The following is a 27858-nucleotide window of genomic DNA, read 5'->3' as shown; positions in this document are numbered from 1 at the left end:
GTCACCATTCAGATGAAGACTTATTCATGGATTTGCTATGTGGAGAAGGTGATGACAGGGAAAGCTGTCAGTCACAGAGCTGCCCATCAACAACACTGACACCCCATGCTTCTTGTTACACCATAAAAGGGGCCATGTCCTCCCCTCCTCTCCCCTCCCCTCCCCAATGAATCACAGACCCTTTGGCCCCCCTCACCCTCGAAGCCTACAAGATATTGATAAGGTTATTTTGCTGCATTTGGTTGGCATTTAAGATCTACAGACAGCCTTGGGCATGCAGTGACAGGAAGAACAATTTAGTAGTAGCATCAGCAGCAGAGGAAAGTACCTATTTCCTGTGAAGATGTGTTTCTCCAATTGTAAAGACCAAATTATATTTTATTACAAGACTGCACCAGCCACACTAGATGAAATTTGCCAAACATTTACAAGAGGTAGCAATTCCACAGCTATCACTAAACAAGGTTGTGTAGTGCAGACAGTGCTAAAGCAGCTTCCGCAATAGAACATAAAAGCAGAATTCTCCAGACTTACCATTTATGGAAAAATTTAAAACTGCATATTTAAGACCTGTGCTTAGAATAAATATCCACCTCTCTGGGATTTTAGATGGAACGTGATTTTATGAATTTTCATTATGTCTGTGCTGACATGTCAGAATGTCTGACATCCCAGGCTGGCCCAGAGGGGACACACTAACTGTGGTGGACAGGGGAAAATGGTTCTCGTGGCTGTGTGTGCTGCAGAGAGGAGCAGATGTGCTTGGGAGACAGTGTCAGAGTGGAGCACCAAGCATGATGGACCAGCATGTATGTTTTTCCCCTGATAAAGGAACATGGAACACTACCAAATCAGACGGTAAAAGCTTTTACTCATCATACTCAGCAAGACTCGCATCTGTTCAAGTTTCCATGACCACAGTGTCCACGACAATTTGGCAAACAGCCACAGCACTGTCCAGAGACAAATTCTGCCAATAATCAGTAGTGAAGGAGCTAGGTTTTAGATAGCTTGATCACAATGCAGTGAATTAGTGAAAGACTGAACAAGTCATGAAGAGCTCTCCAACCATGGACCTCCCTAGGATTCCTCAAAAGTGATTATGCTGCTATGCCAAAAGCATTCCTAGCTAGAATTTCATCCATAAAAGCCAAACAGCACTGTAGGAGACTGTCCTACCAAGCATGATTTCCTCAGCTGCTAAGAACACTGGAGAAAGCATCAAAAGGAAATCCCCTCCCAGCAGGAAAACATTCCTTCTTCCACTTCTCCCAAAAAGGAAAAAAAAAACCAAAAAAAACCCCTACATCCTTTTTCAGGCCAGTAAGCCTAATGCTTGCCTGAGTGTTTCCATGTTTCCTATATTTTCTAAACTATGTCTGTCAAAGTGAAGGACGGGTTTTGAACAGGAACATGGCACAAAGAGCCAGTGCCTTCTACTGCCTGTATCTTTGATGTGAGGATGGCAGACAGATGCCAGTTGCCTTTCTGAGATTGACACACAAACAGGAAATCTTTGGCCTGAGAGTTACCTCAGTGCAATCTTGTGGGGCAGTGTGAGACTTTGGGGGGGAAATGCCAAGGGACAGTGTAACTGAAGCATTGCTGGGGACACTGAAGAAAACACATTCATACTTTCTGCTCTGCCATCTCTTCATTTGCTCACACATGGCTGCTCTGAGCAGGGCCAGTGATTTGTTTGTCTAAAATGGCACCTGTGATGAATTAAATTTAGAGGAGGGACATCAATAGGACTATAAATAGTAAATGCATTTTCACAAAAACAGAGCTAGAAAAACACAGAGCTAGAAGACTGTCCTTGATTCAGCAAGCACTCCAGCACTTACTTAAGTCTCAGTGAGGTTTAATGGGCTTTAACAGTACTCTGAAGACTTTGCCCTACACAGCATTCTGAGTGATGATGCGAATGCACAACGCATATAAAAGATTAAACATATTTGGTTTATGAAAGGCTTATCATCTTTGCTGGAGTTGAACCATTTTACATGAAGCAAACCCCTAAGGAGACCATTATTTCAGGTAATTTTGTTGGCTACATCTACTTACAAACTTTCTATTTCACTTCTACATCACACCCTGCCCTACACAAGGACCTCAGTTAGACTGAATAATACATTCCAGAATTTAGGTACAAAATTATGCATAAGATGTCAAGAAATGTGCCAAATTTTCAGATCCTTGAATGCTAAGTGATATCAAGTATTCAGAAGAGAATTTATTTTGCACATGTGGAGATTTCTTATTTTTGTAAGCCACCATATAAAAGCAACTTCTAATATAAATAAAAGCTAATTTCATCTGAAATGCAAGCAGTGAGGGTAATTAAAAGGAAATAAATGTGTAGTCAGTGAATCTAACTTTGGCCTCTTTAAAAAAAAGTTTTGTGGAATTGTTGAACTTACAGATCACATTACAACATATTTTCTTCCTACTCCTTAAGACATTCATCCTGAACTATTAAAACTAAAGGAGCTTCTGAGATCACTGTGTACATAAACTAACTCCCAAGCACCTGTTCAGGAATGAAAAATATGTTTTATTTCCAGAAGAATGGCTCATACCCCTTCACCTCCATTCAAAAGGCCAAATAGTCACAGATACTGCAAAACTGAGTAAGAGAACTTCTGCAAGCAGCTCCACATCACAGAACTATATATACACTCATATATAGCCACAGTTGTTCTTGTGCTGGTGAGAACATGCTTATGTAACATGCTTAGGAGAGACTCTTAGGAAGGGGAACAAAAGATTTCAGAATAGCTGTACTTCTGTTCAGCTACCTGGTGAGCAAAGCATCGGGCTGGAACTCAAGATACCATTGGGTGATACTGGGTGAGTCACATTGCCCAGTGACTCACAGAATTAGGATTGTGAAACTGATTTTACCTGGGACAAGAACTGCATATGGAAGAGACGTTACTCTCATTCCAGCTGGTGGAAAATATGACAATACTGCCCTTGCTGGACTTCATGAAGAAGCTGCAGACTGACTTGATTCAAAACTCAGATGGAAGCCAACTTTCACAAATTAGAAAGCTTTTAGGATGAAGCCATTGAGCCTACTCATATATGCATCCAAAATGCACACAGGCATACTGGTCTGGATCAAAAATACTTGTGCTAGCTATTAAAAACAAAAAGGAAAAATGTGAGCTCTACAAATTATATCTATTGTTCTTTATAGAAGTTTGAAGCTTCTTTTCAACTATGAATGTTTGTGGTCATATGAGACCAACCCACTGTGGCCACTCCATAAGGCAGTATTTTTCTTTGAAACACTGCATACATTTTGTGGCATTTACATATGCCTCATTGTTTTGGGATAAACCTGGACATTATCAAAAGAGGCATGATCAGCAGGATGGGGGAGGTGGTTCTTCCTCTTTACTCTCCTCTCCTGAAACCCCACCCTGAGTGCTGCATCCCACTGTGGGGTTCCTGGCACAGGAAAGGCAAGGAACTGCGAGAGCAGGTGCAGAGCAGGGCTATCAAGATGATCAGAAGGGTGGAGCTCTCTTCCATGAAGACAGGCTGAGAGACTTGGGGTTGTTCAGCCTGGAGAAGAGGAGGCTTAGGGCTGACATCTTCGCAGCCTCCCAGTACTTAAAAGGAGCTTATAGAAAAGCTGGATTGGATTGGGTGTTAGGAAGAAATTCTTCACTATGAGGTTGTGAGGCACTGGAACAGGCTGCTCAAAGAACCTGTGGATACCACATCATCCCTGGATGTCTTAAAGGCCAGATCAACCCGGTCTAATGAAAGGTGACCCACCCTGTGGCAGTGGGGCTGGAACTAGGTGATCTTTAAGGTTTCTTCCAACACAAACCATTCTGTGATTCTATCACTATATGAATTAAACAAAAAACACACAGAGATTTTCAAAAATACGGACCAGATGCTCTTATGAAATGTTTGAAACTATTTTGAATATTAAGTGAAAACACTCAGAGATAAACAGATATTGGGAGGTAACTCCATGCAAGAAAAATGCAGGCCTTCTGTAACAATTGTTAATGAAATTAAACGCTACATGAAATTAATGTCTTCTCCCAGACGAACTGGATGGTAACAATTTCAAAAGCCAGCACTTCCCTTACAAACAGAATTTAAATTAAAAAATAATTCATTTTTTTTTAGGAAAAATTAGGAGGTGTTTTCTGGTACTTAGTATCACCTGTGTGAACAGCACAGATGTGATTATTTTCAAATAAAGCTGTGTAAATTTTTAAACTTTTTCTCATTGCAAGCCACATATTTAAATATGCCTTGGGCTAAAAGATCTAGAAATTTTGTCCATAAAAAGTAATTGTTTAATGTTAGATTCTTTAGCTAAAAACAACAACAAATGCAGTGCAATTTCTGAAAGCTGGCTTCTTGGTTACACTATGGCAACTATTTTGCAATTTTACGTATTCTTTCTTAAGCAAAAGTGAATAGTATTTATTGCCTATAAATAGCAGAAGTAGCACCACCCACATACTACAGTGCTTATTATACAGTTCTCTGCTGAAAGTCTGCTAAGTCTCTGTTTTGGAAGTAACTCCTAGCAGTATTTTTTATATATATATGGTCTTCCAGTTCTTAACTCTTCTGACCACATACCAAAAGCACTACAAAAAATCCAAATTACAGACTCATGGAAGATGAGATCACTGACTCCCACCATTAACTCAGCATGGGTTATGAGTCTTCCTTTTGGCATTTTTTCTTGTTACTGCCATCTACGTGAAATGTGCAGTCCAACCATACTCATCTGCAGTTTTTTATGTGCCTTTATAAAGTGTGATAATTTTTTCCAAGGCAGTAGTTATTATTTACACCTTGAAAATGCATAGTCTGATAATGAGAATGAGATACAGGCTTATCTCCAGTAACATAACCAGTCCATTTCAGGAAGAATTACTTACTCCACATTCTGCCACTGTTGTGACTCCTGCTGGTTTTCCTGTCCTCTTCTTCCCTCTTCCCTTCCAGTCATAGCATTAGCATTTATGACGAGTATAAACAGACCATACTTGGCAATTGTAAGATCTAGATGCATTGCTTGGGAATATATTTCCAATGTCTGCCGTTTTGCTTTGTTCCTTCATTAGATTTGCTTCCAGCAGTACTCATGAGGTAGAGATCTATTTAGCCTGGCTGGTATAAATTCTCTCTTCCCCTGTTTCTTCATGACTCACTCTTGATTCTCATGCACAAGTTAATAATTTCTATTGATAATCCATAGTATACGTGTAAATAATTTTTCATCCCGAGCAGCCTTAAAATGAAAAAATGCTTACTTTTAATTTTACACCAATGAATAACTACAATTTTGGATGTTTATTTTTTTATTCATGTTCATAAAACTGGATAAAAGGTAACTAATCACTGACTGATCCCTCTGTTATAATGTGCTTTTATTAATAATAACTATGCTATGTGATTCTTCAGGTAAACAACATCTGCTTTGGACCATTGCAAGTACATACAATGGCATCAAGAAGAAAAGGAAGAAACTGGTTAACCAGAACTGAGACCTTTTAATTGGAGAGGCATTAAGATACAATGTAAGAAATGCTGGTTTTGAACTAGCATAATGAGTTCAGGGGAGCTAAGCTTTGGGCTGTAGTGGATTTGCATGACAAGATTTTCATGGGCATGGGGGAAACCACTGCAGTTGCTTCTGTGAGAAGCTGCCAGAAGATTCCCTCATGCCCTACAGAGCCAGTGCCAGCCAGACCCAAGACAGACCTACTGCTGGCCACAGCCAAGCCCATCAGTGACAGTGGTAACATCTCTGTGAGAATATATTTAGGAAGGGGAAGAATGGCTGCACCACAGCAGCTGGACAGAAGAGTGAAAGGCACAGCCCTGCTGACACCAAGGGCGGTGGAGAGGAGGGGAAGGAGGTGCTCCAGGTGCTGAACCAGAGATGCCCCTGCAGCCAGTGGTGCAGACCATGGTGAAGCAGCTGTGCTCCACAGTCTTGGGAGGTCCATCAGGGTGCAAGAGACCCATCTGCCCCTCGCTGGGGCAGCTGAATGCCCACAGGAGGCTGTGACCCTGTGGGAAGCCTGCACTGGAGCAGGCTCCTGGAAGGACCTGTGGTCCCATGAAGAGGGGAGCCCACACTGGAGCAGGTTTCCTGGCAGGACTTGTGACCCTATGAGGGACCCACACTGGAGCAGGTTTCCTGGCAGGACTTGTGACCCTATGAGGGACCCACACTGGAGCAGCCTTTTCCTGTAGGACTGCACCTCATGGAAGGGACCGTGCTGGGGTAGTACATGAAGGACCGCAGCCTGGGTAAGGACCCAAATGAACCAATGCAGGCTGAGTCTTTATCCTTCTGAAAGAGTAATGGAAATGTCTGGCATCCCAAGGGTTTGTAAAATTGTCAAATGGTGTGATCTATGTCAGTAACATCAAGATGCTGAGCACTGCAGGAATCAAGAGAATATTTCAATCCCGTATCAAAACATACCAAGAGCAGAATAAGCTTTGCAGTGCAGTTCATGAGCAAAGAACCCAGCAACATGACAAAATGAAAACCACAAAGCGGTGCTGTATTCAGATTATATACTGACATGAGATACAGACTTTGTGGCATTTCTGAACTACCAGATTATCATCTCTAATGCTGTGGCCAAGACAGAATCAAATTATTTTTGTATTGCTTGCAATTAAAAAAACATTATAATACAGTGAAACACCTTCAAGTTTAATAGTTCCTCAAAGTTTGGAAATGTATTGACCATGGGCTTCTTGATTACTCAGGCTTCCCTCTACTTTGGCTGTTTATATACAATAATGAATTTAACACCTTTTAGTACTAAGGAATTGACATCACCCTTTGGCATGCGTGGAGCTTTCAAACATTACTCTGGTGAAAATCAGATTTGTTCAAGCCCATGGCTGGGTTATGTTTCTGTCACTGCCAGCTGAGGGGAACTTGATTATCCATGCATCCAAACAGTCCTATAATATAACTTGTAAATTTTTCAGGTAGATGTGAGAGAAATGCAATTAAATGATGACTCCTTTTCCCAACAGACAAACTGGAAAAACAAATGAACAGTTAACCTTTTGCTAAAGGATCTCTGATTTATTTTCTTTGGATGACTTAACAAGAAACACATACACTTAAATTATAAACTTCAAGTCTGAAGAAAAAGACAGATTTTTACTTTGTGATATGTGTAATTAGAGTGCGAAAGACAAAAAAGAACAGTAGATTCTGCATGGCTCAGTGAGTGCTCTCCCAACTCTTATTTTCAGTATTATATGACTCAGTAAATTCCTATTCTCTTAAATTCTACAGTTCCACAGCCTGAGATACATTTTTAAGTAACTCAGAACAAGTTCAACTGGGCAGAGACTGTGAAAATTCAAGTGAATAACAAAAGTTCTTCTACAACTTCTATTAGATCCATATGCTACAGTGAGTAATAAGCAGAATTTTAACACATGTACAGGAACTAAAGGACTGATTACTAACATTAGCAAGTATTTCTATAAGATAATGATTTGGGTTTTGCAGTACTGTTTGATCTTTATTTCAATAGCAGAATAAAAGTTATGGTCCCAGCATTGAAATAGACTGACATAAACAAGACACAAGACATTTTATAAATCTTCCTTTCTTGTCTATGTGTAAATGAGTTATGACCAGTTACATGCCTCAGCTACCTCTGCCAAGTTGGCTTCAGGAAAAGAAAAGAAGTACTCTGTAACTCTTCTTTTATAAAAAGGGACAAGGCAAACAATTAGGAGTCATGGTTCCCAAAATCTGAGATGAATTTTCTCTCATTACCATGCCCATTTCCTGTCAAACAGAATTTGCTTCACTCATACTAATGCAAATGTGTATGTGTCTGGAGTTTCAGAGTGGTATGCAGGACTGAACATGCATTTCTAGGCTCCTTATCTCAAAAAAAGGAGTAGTACTGGAAAACCTTCAGACAAGATGTCGTGGTTTTTGTCGGCCGAAGGAGGGGGGGAGGGGAAAGAAGAAGATACGACAGGGCCTTGTTACCTTCTCAAAAGCCAAAAACAAAAGAAAACAAGAGAGCTCTGACTGTACTCCTTAAGAGAGTGTTCACAGGTTGAATTCACTTTTTAATGGTCAAAACTGCTGTCAGTTTTAAAAATGACTGATAATTAGTCAAGAAAAAAAACTCCCATCAGCCACCAGCAGTTTCAACTTCCTTAGCTCTCAAAACCACCTTAAAAGTAAAGCTACCCCATGACACAAGAGCAGCAGATCGATTAAACCTCCAGAAGACCTTCCAGAAGAAGAATGACTAAATATGGTACAAATATTCAGCCTGTGAAAGGAGGACAGATGGAAGGTGTAATGCAGGTCTGTGTAATTATGGGTGTCAAGGACAGACATGGATTAATTGTTCATCAGCTTGTCAGGTATGAGATCCAGAGGCAATCAAAAAGGCAGTAAGAGTCAGATTCAAGAAAAAGAAAGCTGGTGAGACTTCAAGTAATTACTTGAAGAATTCATTGCTGAAGGATAGTGAAGATGCTAAAATTTTCTGTGGGCTACATAGAATATTGGATGATTTGATGAAACAGAAACCCACAGAGGATTGCAAAACACAGAGAAACTGTATCTGGCAAAGAAAGACCCTGCCAAGTACTACAGCAAGTGAAGGTACTCTGTTACTGTACTCCTGTCTATAGATAGGCTTTTTTTTGCCACTGTTAAACACATGCTACTATGCTTAAAAGGCAGTAAACTGTGACTGTATTCAAATCAGCTGAAAAATTTCCAGTAACATCAACACTGCTTATTTTCTTCATTTAAGGTATTATCCTCCAGATTGTAATCCACTACAGTTTACAAGTTCATTGTGTTACTTCAAACAAGTAATGAGATTTTCATATCTGATACTCAGGAAATCAACACTTTTTTTCTAGAGGAAGTAACAGCACAATTTTTACAAAAAAGGCACAAATTATCAAGATCACTTGACACTTCAAATGGTAGTCTTTCATGTTCAATTAATTTTATTTGGAAAAAAAAAAAAATAGAAAAAAGAAAAAAGAGATTGTTTTCATTGCTTAGCTTCATCTATCTGTTCCAGTACAGGATATTCATTTTCAGGGATCTGTTCCAACTCTTTCTTTGTTTGGAGTCTCTCCTACTTGACTGCCAAGACACTGTGTAGCTCTTGGTCTGTGTTGCTTCTTATTCAACAGCTAGAGAAAATTAAATATGCTTAAGATTCTTATACCACCCAAATACATGATTCATTTGATTCTCAAAACCTGCCAGGACTGCTACAGTTCAGCAATTACATCCACAACACTACATAGCTGACTTTTGGTGTCACTCACATGGTGTTATTTAAGGCTCCAGTGGTATTATCATATTTTGTTTTCTCTGTGCTTTCCCAGGAAATTTTAAGCACATACTCATGTCCCCTTTGATTTCTTTCATGTGAAGTCTCCAAAATGGTATATGGTAAAATGTTCCATCCTCTACTGCCAACACCCCAGCAAGACATTTTGTCCCACCACTCAGAGTGTCTCTCCATCCTGACCACTGCTAAAATATCAAAGGCATTACAACTCATAGTTTAAGTAATATCACAGCTGAAATCAATGGCAAAGCAAACTTTGACTCAGCTAGGTAGGCTGGGGTTAAGGAAATGAAAAATGAATTAATTACTATAGGATTTCTGTTTAAATGTGCCAGGTCAGAAAGCAATGAAGAGTCAACGTGTGTAAGTACAACAACAGTACTGCAACACTAGAGGTGCGGTGAAATAGCTCTATTTATTGTATAGCCTAAAAACTATTGATTCTCAAATTACTAGTACCTTTTTCACTAACTGGCACTAGGAAATGAGAGGAAGTGATTTTTGTACCTCTTCGAGTCACTTTGATATTGCTTTACTGAACTATTCAATCTTAAATCTACTTGTAGTGATCCCCTTCCCCTTCAGCAAGCCATTGTTTTATCTAATCCTAAAAACACTTGGAAATCTTACCAGTATTTGCGTATTCCCTGGTGTGCTTCCTCCTGGTCTGTGTGTTTTACTTGAACAGTTTCGTAATCTTTTGGAATTAAACAGCTGTTAAACTTTCTTTTGAACAGGTGTTAATTACTATTGCTTCCTGATCGCATCTCTAGTCCAGTTTATATCTTTAATCCTATAGCAACTTCTTTCCTTTTTTAAATATTTTTTTTAAAAAATAAAACTTGAAATAGATATTTTGGCTATGTCCTCTCCTTGGTTTTAGCATTATACCAAAATTGCAGTCACGTTTCTGACCACTACTGAAACCCCTTAAGGCAGCAGAAGAAAACGGGAAAGATGAGGGCTTCAGTTGCTACACTTTTTGAAACTTCAGCCCTCTGATTAGGAACAGATCCATTGTCAGCAGTCCACAGATAATAAGGTATGATGAATTAGGATCTTTTGCTTAATAAATGAGTTTCAGAGGTTCTTACAGCCTCTTGTATACTTGAATAAACTTATTTACCTTAAGAGGACTATTCAGTTTATTTATATTGGAATTCAAGGTTTAGACATCTGGAGAAGGAACCCAAATACTCTCAGGTTTGTCTAACAGCTAGCACTAGGACAGACCTTGTATAGTTTGGGGGGTTTTGTACAACACAGAAAATAGTTATGATTATTAAAATTTGAATATATGATTATAAAACACCAAGGAGATAAGCACTAGGCTGTTAAAGGTAAGAACTGTGAAAACATGTCTGAAAATATAACACCCAAGCAACGAAGAAATGAGCTGAATTATGGACCTCAGAAAACATGAGTGTGGACTTGATCTGTTCTTCAGAACAGCTGCTACTGGCTTCATTTAAGCTGGCAAATCTATTTTGTGTGCAGCTTTTGGCCATCTTCATTTCTGACCTGGTAGCCATTTGTAGACAGACGAGTGCAGAGATGATCAAGTCAAATGCTTGCATTTATTAATTTTGTCATGGTAGTACTTAGCACTCATGCTTGTTTGATTAAGGAATTTATCAGTTCCACTGCATAAGTTACCAGCTAGTACTGAGAGGGATAAATTATCTGCAGATGACAGATATTAATAATCAATGACTCAGAAGAAATACAACTTTTTTTGTGTGACAATTCTGAAAGGTTTAAAATATTCTTTTAATATTGTTTTAATTTTAATATTAATTAATGTATGACACCAAGAACTGAAAAGTAATTTCTGTGGACCAGTTTGTGACTAACTCAAACATGGTTACCTAGAGAAGCTGAATGGATTGGCTGGCTTTGATCCCTACAGGTCTTTTAAACACAGCCACCCTGTGCAGCTACTTAATAGGTCCATGCTAAAAAAAGGGGGCAACTTACTCAGTGTTTTGTAGACAGGTGAGTGCAGAGATTATAAAGAGGTTTAAGACGAAAAAGATGGAATCTTGGTTATGTGTCTCCTGTTTTTACCAACAAAGGTATCAGGGATTTCAAGTTACTGTTTTTTCTGAATCAATCAGCAAGGACCATATCCAGGTGCACGTCCCAGGGCAAGTGAAACTGTCAGGCCAGGATGATGTTTTCTACATTGGCTTAGATGACATACACTGCTTACTCTGAAACCCTCTTTTTCACTGAGACTTATTCTCCTCCTCTGTTCTCACAATGGTTCTTACACTCAGATGAAGGAGATCACGAAACACAATCTGGTTTCTGCCTTCTGCCACTGCGATGACTCCTGGTGAAACATCCAGCAGGATCCTGAGGGATCACATTACAGAATCATAAAAAGGTTTGGGATGGAAGGGACATCAATGATTATCTAGTTCTAACCCCTCTGCCATGGACAGAGGATGATACTCACTAGATCAGGTTGCTCAAAGCCCCATCCAACCTGTACACTTCCAGGGACAGGGCACACACAGCTTCTCTGGGCTACATTTTCTTTTTTATTTTATGTACACTTTGGTCCTCAGAAGCAGGTTTCTGAGGAGGCTTCAAAACTGTGTAGCACAAGAGAATTCTGCCTCTTCTCAGATGCTTTCCCTGACAGCTGCCATGTGCAGTTCACCGCAGATCAGTTAAAAACTTTATTGCTACACTTACATGAATCTGCTAATAAATATACTGCTGTGCTTTTAATTGCATGAGTTCTAACTTCTACTTAAAAGTCTACAAAAAAAGTTCCTTCTGGATAATAAACAAAGTGAAAGATAATAGATTAGTCAGTCCTACTCAAGCTGTATTTACTACTAGACTTGAGAAAAAAATTCCTTTATAGGAGCTGCGTCTAAGTTTGCACATTGTCAGAGCTGTCAGCTCCATGGACACAAGTTGCTGGCTTTTAAGAAGCTTCCACTTCTTGGGAGTCTCTAAATTCACAGGAAAAGTAACTGCCTCTAAGTTTTCCATGTCCTGGTAGGCTGCCATTAAGTTCAGTTCACATGTCCTCTCTGTTTGGGGTGGCAAAGAAGCCATACTTGGCCAAGAGCTGGACTCAGTCACTTAGTTCTTAAATCTTATAAACAAGTGCAGAGAGATAAATACTCCCAGGCAACGAGATACTGATATAACTCTGTGTGCTCACACAAGACAGACACTTTAAGAGGCTGTATTTCTGAACTCTGGGGAGCTCTTCTCTTTCACCTGCCAGAGCAAATATTAACTTTTCATATGTGTCTGCTACACAGTGCACATAAATATTTCTCTCCACATGTAAATGGACACATGTTCTTCTCTTATGTGTGTGTATAAAGCTCTATATGCATATACACACAAAACTAAGGACCATTTATAGGTAAGGACCTATAAATGTGAATATTTTGGCACAGAATACAATTGGAGCATCCATAAACCTGGAAATCATTCCATCATAATACAAAGTCTGGTGTCACAGTTGACATAAGTAGATAAAACATTAGCCTGTGTTACCCTACACTCAGTGAAATTTATGGGATTTACTGGAAGTATTAATAACAGCTTGAACATACTTAATATGTAATAGTACACTAGAGTTCTGCTTATAGTAGAGACTTCCCAGACCGATTTTTTTTTTTATTTGATGTGCTATAACCTTGAAATTGAAATTGGTTTTTGGAAATTCTATAAAATCCTGTTCAGAATGGCTCCTGAATGTCTTACAGACGATTAAAAAAGAAGTCTGGTTTAAAAACTGTACATGTCATTCCCTACTTGATTTTCATTCTTAAAGTCAATTTCCCAGCAATGGAAAGATGAAGGAATTCTTATAATCAGATGCAGTGAGATTTTAGACCTTGTTAACTACAGTAGTATATTTAAAACAAAGATTCTCTGCTTCCCTCCGTGAATATTCCATATATATGAGTCTGTCAACTGCAACAGCAAAAGGTATTTAGACAGAGAATGGAGAAAATTTTATAATACACAGGACAGATGCTGGTTGCAACCATGGCAATAATTGCAAACAGATGAATGTTTCAGGACTACACATTTTTCTAAAATACTCAACAATGAAAAGATTTTGGATTAGATTCTCGACAACTCATAATTGCATTGACTGCATCAGAGTGGAAGAGTAAACACAATATATTTTTCATAAACTGCTAAATTATTGAGAAGAAACTAGAAGCTGTCAGAGCACTATAATTCTCTTGAAACTAAGGGGACAAATTTTCTAAAATTACATCATCTTTATATATGTAGGACTGATGAGAAGGCAAAATTGTTTTATTTTCTCTTTTGTAAAATTTCACATAAGAGTGGTGTAATTTCAAAATATTTTGACCGTTATCACCACCTTAAATTCACTTGTGATCTTAATATTTCCCTAAGACCAAAGAGCACACATAGTTGCAATGTACAACAAATAAATACACAAATAAATTAAAAAGCACAAAGCTTCTGGGATTTTAGGAACCTTTAAGATATGCAAAAGTGGCTGAAGGAGTTTTTTAACATGGTATCTTTGGCTACAAAATGGCCTTCTTAAATGACAGCTACTTCCATAATAAAAGTATGTCATAAAGGGAGTTTTCTCAGGGAATTCTGGTAGAGAAAAGGGAGAAATTTTGAACAATGAGTTGAACATCTGAACCAAAGTCATACTTCCAAGGCAGAATGCAAGCATGCAAAGCACAAACATTTTAAACATATTTCTAACATCTGAGAATTTGCTAAAGAGATGTTGGTTTGTGCATTATAGATATTCTTCTTTGTTGTCATATGTAAAATAATCACCTGAACTTTCAAATTATACTTCTTAAACCTGGATTAAGGAAAATGTGAAAATGTCTCATACTGAGAAGAGGAACAAAGCCAATGCTTAACAGGAAGCACTTCTGAAGCTGCTTTCAGTAGAACACCAGAACTACTTCATGCTTGAATACTTTCTTGAATTAAAGTTAAATTAGAAGGAAGCATCTTAATTCTTAAGATGAATTCCATCACGTGCTGGCCATAAAGCTTTGCTATCATGAGCAGTGGATTGGTTTAGGTAATTTTTATTGTAGGCTTTGTTTTTCAGCAATGGGTTTAAGTAAGGAATGTTAAAATAACAGTAAGTAGGCAATTTGTCAAGAAAACACTAATGGAGTAAGATGACTAAAGTTGCCCCAGTACACATGTCAACCAACCCATTATGTTTCCAAAAGAAAATCAAGCCCTTAAAGATGTCTATTATCTAACTGTCACTGGGAGTATCATGGGGAAGATGAGCATGAGCTAACCTACTTGAGTGTGCTAATGTCTCTCAAGAGGCATGGTCTTCATTGTCCTTTATTTTCTTGATTGTTCTGAAATGACACCACTTACTGTTTTGACCACTTCTGTTTTGAAATGTCAACTTATTTCTATCCTCCTCAAAGTCCCACTCTTGCTCTTGCTATCTCGCCCACATTCAGAAAATCTTGGTTTTATCAGAAGCCTGGTTGTAGATTATCACTGAGAAGAATAACTAATAATAAACTAATAATAACTAATCAGTAATGATTCTTTCTAAAAATAAGGACCCTGACATGTGGACTTTGGGTAGTGCAAGATACTACATCCTAAATTACTTGTTTCTGGGGTATTAGTAACAATGCCCTGAAGAACTTCAAAGGCTCTGAGGACTAACAAGAAAACAAGTTCCTTGAACATATCCCATCACACAGACCTACAGACCCACACACAGGTACTGCTGGCCCAAACCTCTCCATTAAACACAAACTAAATCCTCTTCAGTCTCAACAAGAGCTCACCTACAACTTCTTGACTTAATGTACTGAGCAAGTGAGTGGGAAATCTGAAGTTAATAAGGGATATGGGTGAATGCACAGGAGCACATCAATTAAGGAGACATTGGTAAAACCCCTCCCTAAGGGTGCTAAGCAAGGAAATACCCTACCATGAGAGTAATGTTTCTTTAACAAAATAAACAAGGTAGATGGCATACATCTAGATCCTATGCACTTGAGAACATTTTTTAATTATAAAAACTTATAAAGCTAAATCCTGTCTGCACTTAATCCAAATGAATTCTTCAGATGGACAAAATCCCCACTTGGCTTAAAGCCAGCACAAGCAGTAGCAAAAGGAGGGTTGTTTCTAGGAAGTGAGTGCACAGGAAGCACAGTGGGGATGAATGAGAAATCCTTCTTTGATCCTAACCCATCCTTGTGCAGTCAAGCTAGTTCTGTCAGTCAGTGAAGCTCTGAGGATGGACTAGTGGCCAAGAACTGAAACGCAGTCCACCTCACTGAACATCCCCTGCTTCCCTCCTCTGTGGGTGAAATCATACTGAAAAGAAGGGACTTTCAAACCCCTGTTCATTCTGCTTGGTTTAAGTATTTTGAAAAAAGTAATTTTTAAATAAAAAAATAAAAAAGAAAACCAAAGAGAGTTATGTGGAAGTTTAGTTCTACATAAAAACATTGCAGCAAAATAAATGTAATCATCTCAAATCGCATCAGTATTTGGTACAGCTGGCCTCAGTGCATAAGCAAATATGTTCAAAGTTAATATCACTAAGTTCACTAAGCTAAACAATCATGAATAAAATATTTTTATGTAAGTGGACAGACCAAAATATTGTCTTGCAATTGCTCTGTATGAAGCATGATGCCTTTTATGAGAAAATACAAGAGTAGTTACAGACTAGGAGTTAGTGCAAATACCTGCCTATGCCATCAAGTTGAAATATGTGATCTCTGTGCCATAGGTACCAGGTTCTTTAATAGATTAAAAAAAATAGTGTAACACATTCCTCATATTAGGCTTAGGAAACTTCATTAATCATTATGTGATACAACAAAGTACTTCAATTTAAAACATGCGAAAAATAAAGCTGAGACACATATTCACTAAGCCAGGAATCCAAAACACTGACATCCAAGGCTGGTTTGTCATCCCAATTTTCCCTCATTACAAATAGGAAGAAATGCACTCCCTGCGGAGAGCAATTAATTTCCTTCAAGATATGTCATGTGAATCACCCTATGAAGTTACCAAGTTCTTCCTAAAGGCTATACAGACTCAGAGGTCTGATGCTACAGTGTCTAGTTTAATTCAAAGACAAACAGTCAGTTACTGCCTTGGGAATGACAGTTTTGTAGCTAAGAGGCTTAAGGCAAATTAGGCAACTGTTCTGTAGGCAACTTGGATTTGGTTTTATTCATGGCCAAAATTCCCGTGTTGCAGTGGTGTTGCATGTAGTGTTGCAGGTATAAATGTACTACAGAACACATCAAATTTAAAAAACAAACACACTGTGCCAGCATAAACAACTCCAAGGCATTGATCACTGCTCTCATAGCTTTAAATCATTATCATCAGAAATGAATGGCCAGTACCTCTCCCAATCTAAAAAATAAAAAGTTGTCAGTATAAACATAAGCGGGATACAAATGGGATATTTTAGCTATTTTTCAGCGGAAGATAGACATAATCCATTCAGCAATCAGTGCTGAAGTGCAGCAGAAGGATTGCTTTTGAAGTGGTCAATAATAACATTTCCACATAGACATCAGTTAAAACTATTTCATCACCGAGAGGTAATTTCTGTATTCAGTGGACTAAAGTACACTGTGGCACTGGCAATACTGAGAACACTTGAAGAGAGAATCTGTGTTTTCCTTCCCTTGCTCTACATACAATGTGTTCTCTCTGGAAGACAGACACCTTGCTCTTGGAGGAGGCAGGATGTGAGCACCCAGAACTGGGTGTTCTTCTTTTGCAAGGGTCCAGCTGACACTCCTGTTTCCCTTGGCACAGCTAGAAGCTGTATTTCAGCTAGCCAGCCCATTCACAAACTCCTAAAAATTTTGAGAACAAACAAGATACTTCAATTATGTTGCAGACATCTGTTATTGTTATGATGCATCAGTATCTGGAAAGACAACAGGGTCTTAAGACTCCTTAGAAGAAAATCAATGTCTATTTACTGTCTCCTCTGAAACTGCTTGTTTGGTTGGGTTTTTTAAGTTTTTTGACACCAATAGGGTAAGGTTCATCTCACCTTACTTCAGCTGTGTGAAATCAAACAACAATCAGCAACAATAAGTATCTGATTTCTTTCCACTCTATGGCAGGTATAAATCGGATGGATTAGTTTGTTCACAGGAGGTTTCTGTTTCTCTCCAGTGACTATACAAAGAATGTAGGTGGTTGGTGTTTACAAACACAATCTAATTTGTGGGACCTAGGTGAAAAAAAAAACACAGGCCTTCACTGCAAAAATCCCTTTTTACAGATTTTCAAAATTTTCCATTAAAATATTTTTTTAATTTAAATTAGTATAAAGAAATGTACTAGGGGTAATCTTAAATCAGACACAATATGACCCTTCATCTTCTGCTATAATCCTATTGTTCATTCCTTTAGTCAAAGGAAGTAAATCGGTCTGGCTTACTTTTTCTAATGGAAATAAAACTAGCAAATCAAGGCACAGAATACAATATTGACTGACAAAGATAAATTTAAAGTATATGAATTTTTAGAAGAAAAAATATTAAAGAAAATACCATTTTCACTGAATGTAGATCTAGTGCTCTATCTTAGTCCAGTGCTCTCTGTCCTGACAAACTGCTAATCTGTTAAAAACATCTGTATGCTAGGGAATAATACAGATTTCATCTCCAAATCTTTGATTTGAAGTCCCCTGTAGTCTCGTGATTTAGGGCACTACAGAAGGATCACTGGTGAAAGTTTAACCATTAATTTAACAAACAGCCCTGATTCTACTAGAACTAACCTCAGGCCCCGATGAGAGTGGGTACTTTAATTAAATGATGGTTAGGAGAAGAAATTTGAATTCTCAGTGAATCTCACAGAGTCTACTGCAAGAAGGTCCTTACTGGCAGAATGCCTACATCTCTCTAGGAGATGTGAGGTGTAAGGAGTAGTGAGGCTTTCAGGCCAGGACAACTTCATACCATACATTTGGTCATGCTTTATGACCTGGGTTAATAATCACCCCCACTACTTAACCACCACAATCATCAGAAAGTTGCTGGGTTCTTTGGCAGCAGCTGCCTCTCTATGACAGACACGAAAAAACCAGACATCTGAGATGAAAAGTGACAAAAATTTAAGTAGCTATTGAGAGTTTGCATTAGACTCTATGTTTTGAAGAATTCTGTGAAAGGAAACTGGATTGCAGAGGTGGCAGCTGGCAAACTCCCAGAAGTTCTGAGTTCATGCTAGTTACAGATTTTTAAAAGTTAGCACAGCAGCTTGGAGCATGTTTGGGTTTGTTTGTTCATTTGTTTTTTTAAATGTATGTTTTAGGCTGATTATAGCAACCATTTATGCTGTACCTACTGACCTCTATGCTTATTCAATCTTTATGATGTACTAGCCTGCTCTGCACAGATGAAATTCAGCAAATCTGTCTTTAAGAAGAAAGGTTCCTTGTCTTGGAGTTTGCTGCATGGTTAACAGAGAGACAGTCAGCTGTGGAGGATGCTTGTTCTGTTATAAAAGATATGACAAAAGACAGAGCATGTTTTACTCCCTGCTTCAGCCCCTCCCTTTCCAAGAAAGGAAGAGAAACACTCCAGGTTCTCCCTAATAACTGGCAAACAGGTATTTCATGTCAGTTCAGGGTTATCAAATGTAGCAACAAAAGGTTAGCCCGCATGCTCCAAGACCTACAGGAGGCTGAGTCCTCCTGGGTGCCAGCTCACAATCAACTGATCCATGCTTTGCCTGACTATCTGGCACAAGGACATGAGGAGCCCAGGACTTCTTTTGCCAGTAGAGTCTTGGGCGTGAACACAGTTAGCATAAGCTTTCTGATTCTGACTTCTGATTCTGAGCCAAGGAAGGATGTACTTGTGGTCCTTAACACTGGTATCAGAACCCCTCTAAAAAAACAAAACCAAACAAAAGGTCTTGTTTATCCTGGAAAACCAGCATATGAGCTAGGAGTGGAAGAGCTTAAGGGCACCACCACATGGCTTGACTGCTCAGGGGCTGTCCATGCACCAGTGGTGGAATGGAGGCCTTTGCCTCCTGAGGAAAGGCTGCTTGAGCCTCAGAAGTTCTCAGTGATACGTGGAAAGCATCTCCAGAAGAATACTATAACCACTTTGCCCGAAAAGCCCAGTGAAAAATCTTTCTCCATTTACTGTTCCCCTTTCTACCCACTGCATAATATACCAGATAATATGATTATAACAATCAAATGGTTCATCTGACATGCACAAGTATGTCAGAAGTTTTTGAGATTAATATATTGAGCACAGACTCGGTGACCAAGAAATTGCAGAAACTGTCACAGACTTCAGAGATTAGATTGAACTGGTTCATAATCTTAGACAAATGTACAATTCACTCAAGTTTAAGGAAGTTCTCCTGTCCCACTTCAGCCCACATTTGCTGAAAAATACCTTAGCTGTAAAAAAAAAAAAAAAAAAGTAATTTTTATCCAAGGTTCTTTCCAGTTTTCATCTCACACCAGTCAATATCTAAACTAGAAATGCAGTTGTAAAAGACTGGAAGAAGTAATTTGAGAATTTAAACCAAAACAGACATTTGAAGGGAGAAGAAAAACCTCAAATGAAACCAAAACAGCCCGCAACTCCAAGAAGAACATGATACAATAACAAAGACATTTATTTGTTACTTTAGTCTTTGTGGCACACTAAAAACCTCTTAATTCCTTTGAAAACTTCACTGTACAAAGAAATTGTCTTATTTTTAGAAGTCCCTCTTTTGTCAGCCTCAAATTCTATTTGACTGAAAGGTAATGCTCCTTTGAAGGACTTCTGCATGCATATCTGTTACAGAAAGATTTAATTTGCTCAGCCTTCCCCTGTATTCACTTAATAAAACTATATTAATTAATATGTACTTAGTCAGGAGCTTTTTTCCCAGCAACAAATCACAGTGGACATGAGGATTCTGGCACCATTGTTGCTGGTGTTACACGAAAGACTATGCTATACTACTTAAAGTAGTGTCAGTGTAATAAAGCATGGGCAAGTTTGGTTTATCTTCCTCAGTGATTTAGAACTTCTAAACCAGATGGTTTACTCTGGAATTTTGTTTTGTCACAAAACACAGCGATAGAAGATTGATTTATACACAAAGTTTTACCTTCAACCTTCCTTCAGCAATTAAGAACACTGTAGTTGAGAAAGTAAAAAGAACATAACCCAACACAACTTAAAACTGAATAGAAAAAGTAATGATAAATCTGACACTCATAAAGCCATTAAATGTCTGAATAGAACAATGCTCCATCTATTTTTATCTGCTTTTTTTTTAAACAGGTTATAACAGTCTTTTCTTCCTGCTTCTATTCTGCCTTTCCATAAGATAAGTTATGGTGACTTAGTCATCATTTTCAAAATAAATTCAGTCCCTTTTAACACTGACTACCAGTACCACCAGAGGCAAGTAGAGAAGCCACAAAGGATTTTCCTTGTTGGTTTTGACACCTCACTCCAGTGAATCAAATCCCAGAAAAAGCTGACAGATTAAACAGTGTACTGGTATGTACAGTACCAGTACAGGTCTCAGGTCTTAGGAAGAGCAGTGATGCACACTTTTCCTTGCCATTTAAGTCAGGCAATAAACACACATACACGAAGGGAAAAAAAAAACGTTTTTCCTACGTGAGTCCTTCAATATATACTCGGTGGTCTCTGCACACTGAAGAAATGCAAGGCCACTGTCACCAAAAGCAGAGCCACATTGGTCAGGACCCAATGTTTTCAGTAGATAAGCAAAGGTATCTAAAAAAGATAATCAAAATCATCTGTAGTGACCTCAATTTCACTTAAATTTCAGCTAGCAGTATTTGGCTCTAAATAGCATGAGATAAGAAGAAATGGAATTTTTTTCTGGAGCTATTTTAAGGGCAATGACTGCTATACATAGAGTCAGAGTAAGTGGCTGAAGTTAAATTTAAAAGACAGACATATTTTTGTTTTCCTGTTTCCAAATAGAGTCTCATCTGTTCCTAGGTCTGAATAACAGAAGAAAAAACAGAGAAAAAAACACAGTAAAGAATGCCATCCTCCTGCAAACAAAACCAAGGCATTTCAGTGTAGAAGGCAACACCAAAGGAAAACCATGCTTGGTTTTAGCTATTTTGATATTGAAGGATAAAGCTTATTTCTGAATCTTGCCTAAAAAATGGATGCAAATTCAGGTCTTCCAGAATTTCTGCTATTTTAGAACAGGTCTAAAGCACTCTCATTGGTGCCTGGCTTCTCTAACTGCACACAAAACTATTGCTTAAGTGAATATAGTTAATTTATGGAAAATTCAGTATGCTTGCACAGAAAACCTTGCTATGCTATCCAGGTGTGGGCTTTGAAGAAAGTAACAAAAACACTGAAACGTTCCATGTCACTGCAATACAATTAAACTTGAAATTTCAAGCAAACTGGACTTAAAGGTACTGTTCTGTTGATATTTAGTGAGTAGAGCTTAAAATACTTCCATTCTGTCTATTCTGCATCCTACAGAAAATATCTATGTGCACTGTTTCTTAGAAATACTTATTTCTCAGATGAGACCAACATGTATCTGTTACCTTTTTTTTTTCTATTTTGTTTGTGGAGTACCCATTCCCTGTAACAAAAACATGTAAAAGAAAGTGGTTTTATTTACTTCCACCTGAAAGGTGTTATAATGTTGGAAGAGCCATCTCACAAGTCATGTGTAGGGAAATCTAAAATTCGGTTGTCATGCTAACATGAAGTCACTCAACTAAGTCCAGTAAAACAAAAGTGCATAAATTATGCCTTCTGGTAAAAACAGGGAAATATTAGATTAACAAGGAGCTTTTGACAACTGTAGCCACAACTACAGCTGTGTGCCTCGGCAGAATGCTGAATTTCTGTCGGCATTTAAACCTCCAGAGCATCAGCTGTTGCTTCCCAGCAGGACCATAGCTTCTCTCCCATCTCTCCCGGCATCAGGGCCTTGCCCGTGTAAACCCCCAGAGGGGGATGAACCCAGAGGATTCATGAACCTTCCTCTGCTCCAGGAGCCGTCCCACGGCCCACTTCACCCTGCTCTGCTCCCGCCACCTGCATCTCGCCGTTCTCCAGGTCCCTCCCGGGGGCTTTCTGACAGGACCCCCGCCTTCCCGGCAGGGCTCCTGCGGACTGTGCCGGCGGCGAGCGAGGCCGCTCTGGGAGGGACGCGTGCGGGGACACCGCGGCTGCAGGGTGCGACATGTGCTCTCCCGCCTGGCGCTGCCGGGGCCGCTGCTCCCAGCGCCGGCAGCAGGCGGGGGGCGAGGGCGGGCCGGCGGCGCTGCCAGCGGAGCGGGCGGCGGATGCGGAGCCTCCTCCTGCCCCGCGGAGCGGCCCCCGCCCGCTCCCTCCGGCCCCCTGCGCGCCCCGCTGTGCCGCAGGTGTCACCCAGCGACCGAAGGACGCCGCTTCCCACGGCAGCGGCTGCCAGCGAAAAATACGTTTATTACATACAAGAGGAAGGAAGAGATCCTAATATTCCTCTGGACTATCACCAAGGGCCAAAGGCGTGCACGATGTCGCTTTATGCTGCTTGAGTCGGCGCAAAAAGTTACCTTAGACAGTCATAGGGACTTCTTTCTTCCTTTTTTATTTTTGTTTGCTTGTTTTATTTTGTTTTTCCCCGGAGGGTCAAAAAAGTAATTAATGGTTCAGAAAGAGAATAGATCAAAGTTGATGAGAACTTACTTGGTTTAGGTGCTTGCGTTGACAGCCGGCATCTTCCGACAGCAGTTTTAACAGGTCACATTTTCCCATGGAAGTTGTACCCTTTTCAATCCCGTTTGTAAATTAAATCCCTTCAGAAGGTGTTTGTTTTATTCACTGGCTGCCGTCCATCTCAGGCACTATCCACATTTTTTACTTTATTTTCTCCATGTTTGGCACACATGCAGGCGCTCTCGGACGCACGCCGCGAGTCAGCGGGTGCCCATCACCTCCGGCCGGGGGGACAGCGCCTGCCGCCGGGCTCCGCTGCAACAGATGAGAGGCAGGCTCTTTCCCGGTTGCTTAGCGCGGCATCTCCTTGTTCCCTCGGGAAGCCTCATGCCGGCTGCAAAAAGTAACAGCTCCTCCCGACGCGGCGGTCCCCTCCGGAGCGCGGGCTGCGCGGCGCGGGGAGAGATGAAAGACACCCCAATACCGGCAGAAGGAGCGCAGAGGACAGCACGCCGGCTTTCTCCGTCCCCGCCGCTGCGCTCTCTCCCGAGCCGGCCGCAGGCTCTGCCTCGGCGGGCGCCGTCCCGCCGCCCCCCGCCAGCCCGGCCGCCGCCCCCGCCGCGCTGCCCCCGCGCCCGCGCCGCGCCCCCCGCCGCCCGCCTGCGCCCCCCCGCGGCCGCGCCGCGCACCGCGCCGGGCTCCGCGGGGCTCCGCGCACAGGCCGCCCCGGGGCGCTCCGCCGTGCTCACCGGCCGCCGCCCCGGGCACGGGGAGGAGCGAGAAGGCGCCCGCTGAGGGATGGAGCGGGGCTCGTCGGCGAACCGGGAACCGCTCGGGACCGCTCGGAAGCAGACGCACCAAGGAGCAGCCTCGACTCCGCAGAAAGTTCGCTGTTACATCGCTCGGCATTTGGGAGCGCCCTGACCCGCTCCATGCAGCCGCGGAGGGGCTCTGTGAGTCCGCCTCCGCGGGGACCTCGCCCGGCGCGCTTCGAGCCCGCAGCCGAGGTTTGCTCCAGGTGGCTCGGCCGACGCTCCCTCCCGAGGAGCGGCAAAGGCTCTGCCCTGGCTGCGCCACTCGGCGCAGCCTCCAGCCGGGTGGTCCCTGCCCCTGCTCCCTCCCAGCCTCGCCCGGTGCCCCTGGGTCAGCCCGGCCTGGACCTTACGGGACCGAGCCGCAGCCAAGATTGGTAATAGCGGAGCAGAGGAAATGAGGCTGCTCAACACCCAATTCCTCACTTTACTTTTCCTTTCCCTAAAAGACTGTGACAGAATTTAAACGCACGAGATTAGAAATGGCAGGAAAAAGATACAACGTGCAGAGACAGATGCATAACAGAACATCCGTGTCTTTGCTGAGTTTTGTTTGTTTGTCTGGGGGATAATATAAATAACAATAATAATAATAATACTAATAATAGTAGAACAACGACAATAATAATACTGATTTGAGATTTGTTTAGACTCAGCCCCGCGCTGGGGTCTGGACACGATGCGCACAGGAGGCCACCTGCCACCACGTGCAGAGCGTGCCGTGCCCGGGCGAACATCCCCGGCTGGCTCCCGCCTGGCACCGCCAGGGACCGGTTTCGCACTTCGCCCGTCTCTTTGGATGAATAGCTTCCAGCGGGGCTCCGAGAGAGAAGCGGGTGAAATAAGCCCAGGGCAGCACCAGGCAGGACCGAGTCTCAGCGGGGCGTGCAGCGTGGGGCAGGCAGCCCAGCCGCCAGCAGCCCCTTCGTTCCCTGCAGCGCCGGGACGGGAGTGTCCCTCGAACTGCGTTTCATCTGCCTCGCTGGAGCACACCGAGGAGTGAAGCGCTTGCCAAAACAGGCGAGCCTGAAAATGCCGCTGCAGCAAATGTGAAGGAACCGCCAGCCACAGCACACTCGAAGGCAACTGTGAGAACAGGAACCAGACCACCAGACCTCCACGGGCAGCAGAGGTGATGCAATTAATCTGCATTAAGCTGTGCAGTGAAAATGCCAGATGGATTCTGCTCTGGGACTTCCACGGTTGCAGCATCAAGTCCCTGCATCAGACTGCTGTGTGAACCACTGGCATACTCATTTTAGGTGTGCCCAAGTTAGGCACTGCTGAGATTTCAGCAGAAACATGCTGCCTTTGGGGGCCTGCTCAGAAAGCAGCCTCATCCCGCTGGGCAGTGTGCAGTACAGGCAGGCTGTAACAGGTCTCTGCAGGTGTCTTCCTAAGAGATGTCAGAGGAGATCAACTCGTGTCAGTTCAGGTACAGCTCAAACACCAAAAGCAGCTGCTTGGAAAGCTGAGCAAGTCATTCTAGTAAGCACACGTGCATGTATGCAAATGTCTGTGTAGACCCATATGTGCATATCCACACCGAGGCAAGGAGAGAGCTGGGTAAATAGAGGCATGCTAGAGGGCCTGAGAGCCTGCAATGAAGGCTATGGCTGCTCCATCAGATTTCGTTGGAACTGGCAATGTGAGCACATCAAAATATTATTGGAGCATTTGTGCCTCTCGTGCAGGCTACCAACACTGCACTGGTATTGCTCTGTATTGCTACAGATTGGAAGTGTAGTCACAGCTTACTTTCAGAGGCACTTCCCAAAGAAGAGTGCTTTTTTCCCCCCACATATTTCCGTATTAGATCATGAGAAGCCAACTTCTGTTTTGAGTGTAATATTTAATTTTTCACAAGCAAATACCTCTATAATTAACAGTATTTCCTGTGCCTTTTTATTCATATTGTGACATTTCTACTCTGCAGGGGTGAGCGCAACATGGCACTATCAATGTGTTTTACGTTTTCTGGCATTTTATGTATCATAACCCATTAGCAGTCTCCCGTGGGTCTTCCCAAGCTTGTAATTCCTTATTAAACTAACGTTCAGATAAAATCTCTGTGGTATCACTCATGAGAATTAAGTAAACAGAATTTTACCTCTGTTTCAGGACAGTGGAATCAGGATCTTCGCAACATTTTGAGTGTATTCCTGTTATGTTTTATTCCTAACGTGGAGCTAGCTGCCAAATGTTTCTCAGCAGTAAATACTGTAATCAGGAGAGGGAAGTAAAGGGGAGAAATTAAACATTCTGTGAAACCTGTATCACATACTGAGGTTTTAGGGGTACATAAACAGCATGATTGGGCCTTCCTATAATCTGCTCACAGTGTCACACCAAAACAAGTACCCCTTAGGACCTTCTCCATTTCTACCTCCCGTGTTACATCCTCCTTCTCAGAACACCTATTGACACATGCTCAGGTGCTGACTGTTTTCAATTCAGCCAAATCTTATATATATCCAAAAAAACAAGCAGACTGGGATTTTCCCTTCTCTGCAGTTTGTGCAAATATCACTAGGATATATCTCTTGGGTCTATTTTATGAACAGAAAAACACAAGATTAAAGACAGCTTGATAAGTAAGGTAGAGTTGGAGCATTTAGGAAATACTAATTGATTTCACCTTCTAATATTAGTGAGTACAAGGTAAGAAGAACTGCAGTAGCTGTGATTCAGTATGACTTTACACAAATCAGGTAAACTTGACTCATTATCCTTAAAGAAGAAAGGAAAAAGCAATGCAGACATTTTAACCATATTTGGTCATTCAATACCAGGTAAAAGATGCCAGAATATTTTTATGTCTCAGCTCCTTTTCTTTATGTGTGAATGAAAACTTTTCTTACTAGCATGGACATTTAGGAGGTTAGGAAATTTTCTCCAAGATGGAGATTTATATGTGTAAGAAAGAAACTTAAACAAATTATTTAAAATAATTTTACTCAATTTATTAAAAAGTTCTTTATATTAGTTTTCATTACTTTGAAATAATGGAGAAATATTTTCTTAGACTTCCTATTATTCCCATTTAATTTTAAATATGCTTCTAGAAATCTATTGCGCATTAGCAATGATGTAAAATCACACAGAACAATAGTATCTCTTGCTGCAGTTTAGATTTTTTTTTCATGTTTGTTTTGGAGACTACACTTGTACACAGAATAAGGCTTATGATTTTTTTTCTCTGTATTAATCTAATTCATGAAATCTGTAACAAGTTAATTTCAGTAATTCTATTGTTACAGACCATGCAGTTCTCCCAGACAGAACTTAGCAAGTGGCAAATGGTTCTTGCCAGCCCACACCAAGCATTCCATACTATTAAGTCTTTCCTTCCACATAACTCAGTGAATTACCATTTATGTACTTAAATACCATTAGACAAAACTCAAGGTTCTGAGACTTGAGAAAAAGTGATTCTGTTTATTGACTGATTGAAAAATATGGATTCTGTGAAAGAAGGTGAGGAATCCCAGTCAAAAGCTTTCATTTTCTATGAAACATTTATTGGCAGAGATATCATTCTTGTGAAGGTTTAGTGGGGCAAAAGGGTTGTGAGTGAAGACAGAGACAGAAACGTTCAAGGGAAAGGAGAAGCAGAGGAAGAAGAGAAAAAGATCCAGGGATGTAAAAAAATAGTAACACTTTCTTTTAAACAAGCAAGTACTGATCTCAGTAGGACTCTTTCACTCAGGTTGTTTTTCTATGCCAGAGTAGAATCTTAAAGTATATTTCTTTTATGTTTGTTTTTGGTTGGTTTTTTGAGTTTTGATGGTTTGGTTTTTTGTTTCTTTTTTTCATTAAAAGGTAACAATAAGAATAAAAAAACAGGACAGGTGAAACACAAGTGAACCAAGAGAAGAAATTTACAATACCAATATTTGGTACTTGGTCAACCTTAATTTCAGGTCATGACAAGCAGGTTCTTGTCTGACTTTTTCTAAA

The 27858-nt window shown here is 40.7% G+C and overlaps 1 protein-coding gene across 1 annotated transcript in view; it reads right to left on the bottom strand.

Annotated features, from left to right (window-relative positions):
• Positions 1-23594, bottom strand: part of TRPC4 (transient receptor potential cation channel subfamily C member 4) — a 127979-nt gene extending 104385 nt beyond the window's left edge. The window contains exon 1 of the mRNA XM_005516324.3: positions 23117-23594. The gene's annotated coding sequence lies outside the window, so the exon portion shown is untranslated. The remainder of the gene's footprint in view (positions 1-23116) is intronic.
• Positions 23595-27858: the final 4264 nt, after the last annotated feature.

Source organism: Pseudopodoces humilis, chromosome 2, assembly GCF_049639895.1.
Source record: "Pseudopodoces humilis isolate 2021_Gansu_Grassland_sample_001 chromosome 2, ASM4963989v1, whole genome shotgun sequence".
Lineage (NCBI taxonomy): Eukaryota > Metazoa > Chordata > Aves > Passeriformes > Paridae > Pseudopodoces > Pseudopodoces humilis.
The sequence above is the reverse complement of the archived record's forward strand: the minus strand, read 5'-3'. Positions and strand labels throughout refer to the sequence as shown.